Here is a 12,778-nt window from a genome sequence, read left to right as displayed (position 1 = left end):
TTCACTCCCCTCTAGGCGACATCCACGTCCTTTCACTTTTGGTTTGTTTGTGTTAGTTGGTAGAGATAGATAATACTGAATCTGTTTAGGGTTATTTCGTATTCATCAAGTCTGTAACAAACTCTATCTTGTACGCCACGGATGGGGATCTTCCATCCCTATATTAACACGTAACCGCGGCCTGCCACGGTAGGTAGAAACGCTTCCAAACTTCACATGGTAATCAGAGCCAAACTTCCTTATCACATCTAGCGATTCGAACCTACCATTAATGACGTCTTCATCTTCTGCGGCGCCTTCCTTTCTCTCCAACCAAGTTTTTGAGAAACTCACGAGAGACAATTTCCTTCTCTGGAAGGCACAGATCCTTCCCCAAATCCATGGTGCTAGCGTTTATGGCTACCTGGATGGCAGCACACCCGCTCCCGAGAAAACCGTCACCACCAACGACAAAGAAGGCAAGCCTGTCGTCCTGCCTAATCAACATATCCTTTCCTACCTCCTCAACTCCCTCTCGAAGGAGGTCCTCATCCATGTTCTTCATCTGGAGAACTCTGAAGCTGTATCGATCGCCCTCACCACCATGTTTGCATCCCACTCTCGATCCCGCATCAACAACCTCTGCATCTCTCTCTCCAATGCCCAGAAGGGTAACCAATCTGTCCCGGTGTACTTGTCTCGCATGAAGGGCCTGGCCGATGAGCTTGCAGCGGCCGGGAAACCCATCAACGAAGATGAGCTCGTTTCCTTTATCCTAGCGGGCCTTGATATGGACTACAACCCTCTCGTTTCAGCACTAGATGCACGCACTGAACCAATTTACCTTGATGCACTCTATGGCCAGATGGCTAATTTTGATCAAAGAGTTGAGCTCGTGCAGAACGCACGAGGTGGCTTCAAATCCTCGGCGAACTCTGCATCATGCTGCCATGGTGGCTCACGCGGTCGTGGTGCTCTTTGTGGGCGTGATGAAGGGCGCGCTGGCAATAGCCGTGGCGGAGGTATTGGAGGTGCCGCTCATCCCTCCTACAACAACAATAGGGCTGGGCGTGGTGGAAACAATGGTGGTTCTCGAGCGCCTGTATGCCAGATCTGTGGCAAACCGGGGCACATCGCCATCAACTGCTGGTTCCGCTACACCGATGACTTCCCTCCAGAAGAAAAGACAGCAGGCTCAGCCAACACTTCAAACTATGGTATATACACAAATTGGTATGTTGATAGTGGTGCTACTGACCACATCACCGGTGAACTCCAGAAGCTCACAAATCGCGATAACTATCGTGGTGTTGATCAAGTCTATACCGCAGATGGCTCAGGTATGCACATCAGTCATATTGGGCATTCGGTTATTAAAACCTCTCATGATCATATTCATCTAAACAATATATTGCATGTCCCGTCTGCCTAAAAAAATCTCCTTTCTGTTCGTCGAATTGCTCTCGATAACAATGCTTACGTTGAATTTTGGCCTACTTTCTTTTTTATTAAGGACCAAGCAACGGGGAGAATTCTTCATCGAGGCAGATGTAGAGGAGGACTTTACCCTTTGACCCCGCTTAGGACATGCAATAAACAAGCCTTCAGTGCCATCAAGTTACCGCCTTCACGATGGCACGATCGTCTTGGCCACCCTTCATTTTCTACCGTTCAACGTGTGCTTAGGAATAATAAGCTGCCTTGTCATGGCAAGCTAGATTTTGAGTCTGTTTGTGACTCTTGCCAAAGAGCAAAGAGCCATCAATTACCTTATCCAGTTTCGAATAGTATTTCCACTGCTCCTCTTGAGTTAATATTTTTGGATGTATGGGGAGATGCTCCTCTTTCTGTTGGTAGATACAAATATTATGTCAGTTTCATTGACGACTTTAGTAAATTTTCATGGATCTACCTCATTAAAAAGAAATCCGATGTATTTGCAGTTTTTAAAAAATTCCAAGCACATGTTGAACGCCAATTTGGTAGAAAAATTATCACCGTCCAATCTGATTGAGGAGGCGAATACGAAAAGTTAAATTCTTTTTTCCAACAACTAGGCATCTCACATCATGTCTCTTGCCCACACGCCCATCAACAAAATGGGTCCGCAGAACGGAAGCACCGTCATATCGTCGAAGTTGGTCTTGCTCTAGTTGCCAACGCATCCATGCCCTTAAAATTTTGGGATGAAGCTTTTTTAGCTGCTACATATCTTATCAATATTCTTCCCTGTAGCATCATAAATTTCGACACTCCCTTTGAGCGCCTCTTTCATACTAAGCCAAATTATGCATCTCTTCGAGTGTTTGGTTGTGCTTGCTGGCCAAACCTCCATCCATATAACACAAGAAAACTCTCCTTCAGATCTAAACAATGTGTTTTTATCGGCTATAGTCCTCGCCACAAAGGGGTTAAGTGTATTGATGTATCCACTGGTCGTGTCTATATTTCTCGCGATGTTGTCTTTGATGAGACTCTTTTCCCTTTTACATCCCTTCATCCAAATGCTGGAGCGTTACCCCGCAAAGAAATTCTCGTTCTACCAGATTTCCTCAAAAATCCATCTTTTGATCATGGGGGTGATGGTAATTGTAATGCTCAAAATATGGCATCTGCTACTGACCAAACTTCTACAGGAGAAAATGTGCAGGATGCAGGAGGCATGCACAAAAATCTGGGCGAAAATCTTGCTCAAAACAGACCAAATACGGATGCAGGAGATCCCCAAGAAGAGGGAGTCACAGGACATGAAGCTGATGCAGTGCCAGGGTCTGATCACCCGTTTTCCCAATCTACTGGCGCTGCATGTACACCTGACAGGCGCGCTCATGAGGGGCCGGACGAGCCGACCGAGTCGAGCTCTGCGTCGCCTGCACCAGACGAGTCGCCAGCGTCTTCTGTGGCCGACACCGAATCGAGTGGATCCACTACGGCTGGTGAGCAGCAAATAACAAACACGGATGGATCTTCCGCGGCTGGACCTCTTGTGCGCGGTCGTATACGATCTCAGTCTGGAGTACACAAGCCTCTACAACGTAAAGATGGTACAATACGGTATGAATTTTTTTTCAGAATTAAATATGGATCCTTTTGTTCCACACGTGAGCCACAAAGTGTGCAAGAAGCCTTGAATAGTTCACAATGGAAAAAGGCAATGGATGTTGAATATTCAACATTAATGAATAACAAAACATGGCACCTAGTTCCAGCTAGCCGTGGTAAAAATATAATTGATTGTAAATGGGTGTATCGTATCAAGAAAAAGGCGGATGGTAGCATAGATAGATACAAGGCTAGATTAGTTGCAAAAGGCTTGAAACAAAGGTACGGCTTAGATTATGAGGACACTTTTAGTCTAGTTGTTAAAGCAGCTACTATCAGACTTGTATTGTCTATTGCTGTGTCCAGGAGATGGAGCCTAAGATAGCTAGATGTGCAGAATGCGTTCCTTCATGGTGTTCTGGAAGAAGAGGTCTACTTGAGGCTACCACTTGGCTATGAAGAAAAAAATTCACCCTTTCATGTGTGCAAGCTAGATAAGGCCTTATATGGGCTCAAGCAAGCCCCAAGAGCATGGTACTCTCGGCTAAACTCAAGATTACAAGAATTGGGTTTTACCCCTTCAAAGGCTGACGCCTCTCTATTTATTTATAATAAGTTTGGAGTAACAATATTTGTGCTCATATATGTTGATGACATTATTGTTACTAGTTCATCTCCAGAAGCAGTGTCAGCACTATTACAAGATTTGGGTTCTAGCTTTGCACTCAAGGACTTGGGAGATCAACATTTCTTCCTTGGGATAGAAGTCAAGAAAACTGAGGATGGCATTGTGTTAACACAAGAGAAGTATGCCTCAGAAATCTTGACCAAAGTTGGCATGAAAGAATGCAGACCTGCACCCACACCTCTGTCAAGTACTGAGAAACTTTCAACCTTTGATGGTGAACTTCTAGATCCAGAAGATAATACAAGGTATAGAAGTGTTGTTGGTGCATTACAATACTTGACTCTCACAAGACGAGATATATCCTTCTCAGTCAATAAAGTGTGTCAATATTTACATGCTCCAACTATAGTTCATTGGTCAACAGTCAAAAGAATTCTTAGATATGTAAAAAACACTATCAACCTAGGGCTTGCATTTACAAAGTCATCATCTACTTTGGTAAGTGCTTTCTCAGATGCAGACTGGGCTGGATGTGTTGATGATAGAAGATCAACTGACGGCTTTGCAGTATTTTATGGGCCAAATCTAATCTCTTGGAGTGCTAGGAAGCAAGCTACAGTGTCTCGTTCAAGCACTGAGGCTAAATACAAGTCATTGGCAAATGCAACGTCAGAAGTTATCTGGGTACAGTCTTTGTTAAGAGAATTGGGCATGCCTACAAGACATATTCCATGTCTATGGTGTGATAATCTTGGAGCAACTTATCTGTCAGCTAATCCTGTTTTTCATGCACGTACCAAGCACATTTAAATCAACTATCATTTTTTAGAGAAAGGGTGGCAAGAAAATTGCTTGATGTTTGTTTTGTTTCTTCAAAAGACCAGGTGGCGGATGGGTTTACTAAAGCTCTACCAGTTCGAAATCTAGAAGACTTCAGACGCAATCTCACCTTAACCAAGGTGTGATTGAGATGGGCTGTTGAAATATCTTAGAATCTTCTAGATAGTTTGTGTTAGTTGGTAGAGATAGATAATACCAACTCTGTTTAAGGTTATTTCGTATTCATCAAGTCTGTAACAAACTCTATCTTGTATGCCACGGATGGGGCTCTTCCATCCCTATATTAACACGTAACCACGGCCTGCTACGGTAGGTAGAAACGCTTCCAAACTTCACACCAACAACTTGGGCTAATATTCCGGCATGGTCAATAACCTCTCGGAGTTGGTTTAGCGATTTCTAAGGCGCGACGTCGTCACACGTTCGTAGTCACATCGTCAAAGTCTACTCCACCAAAAACGATAACCACATTCTCATCGAAAGACACGGACAACTTTGCCTCTATCAGGGGGCACGTAGCGTATGTATGAGGCCACTTAGAGAGGCAGAAAATCATCCGATTGATATGAACACTTTTCCAATATCATATGTGCATGTGCTACATATTCCGTTAATTTTCAATATCATATGTGCATGTGCTACATATTCCAATATCATATGGTAGTTTATACTGTTGGAAATATGCCCTAGAGGAAATAATAAAATAGTTATTATTATATTTCCTTGTTCAAGATAATCGTTTATTATCCATGCTAAAATTGTATTGAATGGAAACTCAAATACATGTATGGATACATAGACAACACACTGTCCCTAGTAAGCCTCTATTGGATTAGCTCGTTGACAAAGGTGTTGGAATTATGCCCTAGAGGCAATGATAAATAAGTTATTATTATAATTCCTGTATCAAGATAATCGTTTATTATCCATGCTATAATTGTATTGAATGAAGTCTTAGATACATGTGTGGATACATAGACAAAACACTGTCCCTAGCAAGCCTATAGTTGGCTAGCTAGTTGATCAAGGATAGTCAAGGTCTTCTGACTATGTGCAAGGTGTTGTTGCTTGATAACTGGATCACATCATTGGGTGAATCATGTGATGGACTAGACCCAAACTAATAAACGTAGCATGTTGATCATGTCATTTTGTTGATACTGTTTTCTGCGTGTCAAGTATTTATTCCTATGACCATGAGATCATATAACTCACTGGCACCGGAGGAATGCCTTGTGTGTATAAAACGTCACAACGTAACTGGGTCACTATAAAGATGCTCTACAGGTATCTCCGAAGGTGTCCTTTGAGTTAGTATGGATCAAGACTGGGATTTATCACTCTGTGTGACGGGGAGGTATCTCGGGGCCCACTCGGTAATGCAACATCACACACAAGCCTTGCAAGCAATGTGACTTAGTGTAAGTCACGGGATCTTGTATTACGGAACTAGTAAAGATACTTCCCGGTAAACGAGATTGAAATAGGTATGCGGATACTGACGATCGAATGTCGGGCAAGTAACATACCGAAGGACAAAGGGAATGACATACGGGATTATATGAATCCTTGGCACTAAGGTTCAATCGATAAGATCTTCGTAGAATATGTAGGATCCAATATGGGCATCCAGGTGCCGCTATTGGATATTGAACGAGGAGTCCCTCGGGTCATTTCTACATAGTTCTCGAACCCGCAGGGTCTACACACTTAAGGTTCAGCGTTGTTTTATGCGTATTTCAGTTATATGGTTGGTTACCAAATGTTGTTCGGAGTCCCGTATGAGATCACAGACGTCATGAGGGTTTCCGGAATGGTCTGGAAACGAAGATTGATATATAGGATGACCTCATTTGATTACCGGAAAGTTTTCAGCATTACCGGGAATGTACCGGGAGTGACGAATGGGTTCCGATGTTCACCAAGAGGAGGGGGGGCAGCCCACCCGGGGGAAGCCCATAGGCCTTAGGGGTGCCGCACCAACCCTTAGTGGGCTGGTGGGACAGCCCAAGAGGCCCTATGCGCAGGAGAAGAAAAAATGAAAGGAAAAAGAAAAAAAAAGGGAAGTGGGAAGGTAGAGAAGGACTCCACCTTCCAATCCTAGTTGGACTAGGATTGGAGGAGGACTCCTCCTCCCTCCTTCGGCCGACCCCTTGGGGCCCTCTTGAGCCTCAAGGAAGGTCCCTCCATCTCCCTCCTATATATACTGAGGTATTAGGGCTGATTTGAGACAACTTTGCCACGGCAGCCCGACCACATACCTCCACGATTTTTCCTCTAGATCGTATTTCTGTGGAGCTCGGGCGGAGCCCTGTTGAGATAGATCACCACCAACCTTCCGAGCGCCGTCACGCTGCCGGAGAACTCATCGACCTCTCCGTCTCTCTTGCTAGATCAGGAAGGCCGAGATCATCGTCGAGCTGTACGTGTGGTGAACGCGGAGGTGCCGTTCGTTCGGCACTAGATCGGAGCGGATCGTGGGACGGATCGCGGGACGGTTCGCGGGGCGGATCGAGGGACATGAGGACGTTCCACTACATCAACCGCGTTCTTAACGCTTCCTTCTGTGCGATCTACGAGGGTACGTAGATCGGAAATCCCCTCTCGTAGATGGACATCACCATGATAGGTCTTCGTGCGCGTAGGAAATTTTTTGTTTCCCATGCGATGTTCCCCAATGGTGGCATCATGAGCTAGGTTCATGCGTAGATGTCATCTCGAGTAGAACACAAAAGTTTTTGTGGGCGGTGATGTGCGATTTGCTGCCCTCCTTAGTATTTTCTTGATTCCGCAGTATTGTTGGATCGAAGCGGCTCGGACCGACATTACTCGTACGCTTATGAGAGACTGGTTTATCGCTACGAGCAACCCCGTTGCTCAAAGATGACCGGCGAGTGTCGGTTTCTCCAACTTTAGTTGAATCGGATTTGACCGAGGAGGTCCTTGGAGAGAGGTTAAATAGAAATTCATACATCTCCGTTGTGGTGTTTGCGTAAGTAAGATGCGATCCTACTAGATACCCATGGTCACCACGTAAAACATGCAACAACAATTACAGGACGTCTAACTTGTTTTTGCAGGGTATGCTTGTGATGTGATATGGCCGACGATGTGATGTGATATATTGGATGTATGAGATGATCATGTTGTAATAGTTAATAATCGACTTGCACGTCGATGGTACGACAACCGGCAGGAGCCATAGGGTTGTCTCTAAACTAATGTTTGTGCTTGCAGATGCGTTTACTATATTTCTAGGACGTAGCTTTAGTAGTAATAGCATGAGTAGCACGACAACCCCGATGGCGACACGTTGATGGAGATCATGGTGTGGCGCCGGTGACAAGAAGATCGTGCCGGTGCTTTGGTGATGGAGATCAAGAAGCACGTGATGATGGCCATATCATGTCACTTATGAATTGCATGTGATGTTAATCCTTTTATGCACCTTATTTTGCTTAGAACGACGGTAGCATTATGAGGTGATCTCTCACTAAAATTTCAAGACGAAATTGTGTTCTCCCCGACTGTGCACCGTTGCTACAGTTCGTCGTTTCGAGACAACACATGATGATCGGGTGTGATAGACTCAAAGTTCACATACAACGGGTGCAAAACAGTTGCACACGCGGAACACTCGGGTTAAGCTTGACGAGCCTAGCATGTGCAGACATGGCCTCGGAACACATGAGACCGAAAGGTCGATCATGAATCATATAGTTGATATGATTAGCATAGGGATGCATACCACTGAAACTATCCTCAACTCACGTGACGATCGGATTTGAGCTAGTGGAATTGGATCATGAACCACTCAAATGAGTAGAGAGATGTACTTTTTGAGTGGGAGTTTAGCAAGTAATTTGATTAGTTAAACTCTAATTATCTTGAACATAGTCTAAGTCCACTTCGAAAATATTTGTGTTGTAGATCAATGGCTCACGCGACAGTCACGCTGAATTTTAATACGTTCCTAGAGAAAGCTAAGTTGGAAGATGATGGAAGCAACTTTGTGGACCGGGCTCGTAATCTTAAGTTGCTCCTGCAAGCTGGGAAGAAGGATTATGTCCTTAATGCTGCGCTAGGAGATGAACCACCCGCCGCGGCTGACCAAGATGCTAAGAACGCTTGGTTAGCACGCAAGGAGGACTACTCAGTAGTTCAATGTGCAGTCTTGTATGGCTTAGAACTGGGAGTTCAACATCGCTTTGAGCATCATGGAGCATATGAGATGTTCCAGGAGTTGAAGTTTATCTTTCAGAAGAAAGCCCGGATCGAGAGGTATGAGACCTCCGATAAATTCTATGCTTGCAAGATGGAGGAGAATTCGTTTGTCAGTGAACATGTGCTCAAAATGTCTGGGTACTCAAACCGTCTAGCTGAGCTGGGGATTGAACTCCCGCAAGAGGCTATCACTGACAGAATTCTTCAATCACTGCCACCAAGCTATAAGGGCTTTGTGTTGAACTATAACATGCAAGGGATGAACAAGTCACCCGACGAGTTATTCGTGATGCTGGAAGTCACAGAGTTAGAACTCCGTAAAGAGCATCAAGTGTTGATGGTGAATAAGACCACTAGTTTCAAGAGAAACGACAAAGGAAAGAAGGGTAATTCAAAGAAGAGCGGCAAGCCTGTTGCCAATCCGACGAAGAAACCCAAAGCTGGACCTAATCCTGAAACGGAGTGCTATTATTGCAAGGGTATGGGTCACTGGAAGCGCAACTGCCCGAAGTATCTGGATGATAAGAAGGCGGCCAAGGAAAAATCAGGTATATTCGATATACATGTTATTGATGTGTACTTAACCAGCTCTCGTAGTAGTGCCTGGGTATTCAATACCGGTTCTGTTGCTCATATTTGCAACTTGAAACAGGAACTACGGAATAAGCGAAGGCTAGCAAAGGATGAAGTGACGATGCGCGTGGGAAATGGTTCCAAGGTTGATGCAATCGCCGTCGGCAGAGTTTCACTTCAGTTACCATCAGGATTAGTTATGAACTTGAATAAATGTTATTTAATGCCTGCGTTAAGCATGAACATTATATCTGGATCTTGTTTACTGCGAGACGGTTACTCGTTGAAGTCAGAGAATAATGTTTGTTCTATTTCTATGAGTAATATCTTTTATGGTCATGCACCCAATGTGAGAGGATTGTTCATATTGAATCTTGATGGTGATAATACACATATACATAACAATGAGACCAAAAGAGTTAGAGTTAACAATGATAGCGCCATGTTTTTATGGCACTGCCGCTTAGGTCATATTGGTGTAAAGCGCATGAAGAAACTCCATACCGATGGACTTTTGGAGTCACTTGACTTTGATTCACTTGACACGTGCGAACCATGCCTCATGGGCAAGATGACAAAAACTCTGTTCTCCGGAACAATGGAGCGTGCAAGTGACTTGTTGGAAATCATACATACTGATGTGTGTGGTCCGATGAGTGTGGAGGCACGCGGCGGATATCGTTATTTTCTCACCTTCACCGACGATTTGAGTAGACATGGTTATGTCTACTTGATGAAGCACAAGTCTGAAACATTTGAAAATTTCAAGCAATTTCAGAGTGAAGTCGAAAATCATCGTAACAAGAAGATCAAGTTCCTACGGTCTGATCGTGGGGGTAAATATCTGAGTTTCGAGTTTGGTGCTCACTTAAGACAATGTGGAATTGTTTCACACTTGACACCACCTGGAACACCACAGCGTAATGGTGTGTCCGAACGTCGTAATCGTACTTTATTAGAGATGGTGCGATCTATGATGTCTCTTACTGATTTGCCGTTATCGCTTTGGGGTTATGCATTCGAAACAGCTGCATTCACTTTAAATAGGGCACCATCGAAATCCGTTGAGATGACACCATATCAGCTGTGGTATGGCAAAAGACCAAAGTTGTTGCTTCTTAAAGTTTGGGGATGTGATGCTTATGTCAAAAAGCTTTAGCCTGAAAAGCTGGAACCCAAAGCGGAAAAGTGCGTCTTCATAGGTTACCCAAAAGAGACAGTTGGGTATACCTTCTATCTCAAATCCGAGGGCATAGTGTTTGTTGGTAAGAACGGAGCTTTTCTCGAGAGAATTGAGTGGGAGGAAGATAGAACTTGATGAGGTTGTCGAACCTCTCATCCCTCTGGATGGTGGCGCAGGGCAAGGGGAAACCCCTGTCGTTGCGACACCGATTGAGGAGGAAGTTAATGATGATGATCATGAAACTTCGGATCAAGTTCCTATCGAACCTCGCAGGTCGACGAGACCGCGTACTACTCCAGAGTGGTACGGTAATCCCGTCTTATCAATTATGTTGTTGGACAACAATGAGCTTGCGAATTATGAAGAAGCAATGGTGGGTCCGGATTCCAACAAATGGCCGGAGGCCATGAAGTCTGAGATAGGATCTATGTATGAAAACAAAGTGTGGACTTTGGAAGTACTACCTGAAGGCCGCGAGGCTATTCAGAACAAATGGATCTTTAAGAAGAAGACAGACGCTGACGATAATGTGACCGTTTATAAAGCTCGACTTGTGGCAAAGGGTTTTTCACAAGTTCAAGGAATTGACTACGATGAGACATTCTCACCCATAGCGATGCTTAAGTCCGTCAGAATCATGTTAGCAATAGCTGCATTTTTTGATTATGAAATCTGGCAGATGGATGTCAAAACGGCGTTCCTTAACGGTTTCCTTAAGGAAGAGTTGAATATGATGCAACCCGAAGGTTTTGTCGATCCTAAAAATGCTAACAAAGTGTGCAAGCTCCAGCGATCCATTTATGGACTGGTGCAAGCATCTCGGAGTTGGAATAAATGCTTTGATGAGGTGATCAAAGCATTTGGGTTTATACAGGTGGTTGGAGAATCCTGTATTTACAAGAAAGTGAGTGGGAGCTCTGTGGCGTTCCTAATACTATACGTGGATGACATATTACTGATTGGAAATGGCGTGGACTTTTTGGAGAGCATAAAGGATTACTTGAATAAAAGTTTCTCTATGAAGGACCTAGGAGAAGCTGCTTACATTCTAGGCATAAAGATCTATAGGGATAGATCAAAACGCGTGATAGGACTTTCGCAAAGCACGTACCTTGATAAAGTTTTGAAGAGGTTAAAAATGGAACAGTCCAAGAACGGGTTCTTGCCAGTTTTACAAGGTACGAGATTGAGTAAGACACAATGCCCAGCAACTGATAAAGATAGAGAGCATATGAGTTTCGTCCCCTATGCTTCAACCATAGGTTCTATCATGTATGCAATGCTGTGCACTAGACCGGACGTTAGCCTGGCCATAAGTATGGCAGGCAGGTTCCAGAGTAATCCAGGAGTGGATCACTGGACGGCGGTCAAGAATATCCTGAAGTACCTGAAAAGGACTAAGGAGATGTTTATCGTATATGGAGGTGACAAAGAGCTCGCCGTAAAAGGTTACGTCGATGCAAGCTTTGACACAGATCTGGACGACTCTAAGTTGCAACCGGATACGTATTTATTCTTAATAGGGGTGCGGTAAGCTGGTGCAGTTCCAAGCAAAGCGTCGTAGCTGATTCTACATGTGAAGCGGAGTACATGGCTACCCCGGAGGCAGCTAAAGAGGGTGTCTGGATGAAGCAGTTCATGACGGATCTTGGAGTGGTGCCGAGCGCACTGAATCCAATAACCCTGTTTTGTGACAACACGGGTGCCATTGCCTTAGCAAAGGAACCACGATTTCACAAGAAGACCAGACACATCAAACGATGCTTCAACCTCATCCGCGACTACGTGGAAGAGGAGGACGTAAATATCTGCAAAGTGCACACGGATCTGAATGTGGCAGACCCGCTGACCAAACCTCTTCCAGGGGCAAAGCATGATCAACACCAGAACTGTATGGGTGTTAGATTTATTACAATTTAATTCGCATGACGATGTGAGGACTAGATTATTGACTCTAGTGTAAGTGGGAGAATGTTGGAATTATGCCCTAGAGGCAATGAAAAATAAGTTATTATTATAATTCCTGTATCAAGATAATCGTTTATTATCCATGCTATAATTGTATTGAATGAAGTCTCAGATACATGTGTGGATACATAGACAAAACACTATCCCTAGCAAGCCTCTAGTTGGCTAGCCAGTTGATCAAGGATAGTCAAGGTCTTCTGACTATGTGCAAGGTGTTGTTGCTTGATAACTGGATCACATCATTGGGTGAATCATGTGATGGACTAGACCCAAACTAATAAACGTAGCATGTTGATCATGTCATTTTGTTGCTACTGTTTTCTGCGTGTCAAGTATTTATT

The 12,778-nt window shown here is 44.2% G+C and overlaps 1 non-coding gene across 1 annotated transcript; it reads left to right on the top strand.

The window, feature by feature from the left end:
• The first annotated feature begins 721 nt into the window (after positions 1 to 721).
• LOC123433737 lies at positions 722 to 860 on the top strand. Its single transcript, XR_006625063.1, has one exon. It is a non-coding gene; the product is annotated as a small nucleolar RNA Z247 (small nucleolar RNA).
• Positions 861 to 12,778: the final 11,918 nt, after the last annotated feature.

The sequence above is a fragment of the Hordeum vulgare genome, chromosome 2H (assembly GCF_904849725.1).
Source record: "Hordeum vulgare subsp. vulgare chromosome 2H, MorexV3_pseudomolecules_assembly, whole genome shotgun sequence".
In the NCBI taxonomy this organism is placed as follows: domain Eukaryota; kingdom Viridiplantae; phylum Streptophyta; class Magnoliopsida; order Poales; family Poaceae; genus Hordeum; species Hordeum vulgare.
The sequence above is the reverse complement of the archived record's forward strand: the minus strand, read 5'-3'. Positions and strand labels throughout refer to the sequence as shown.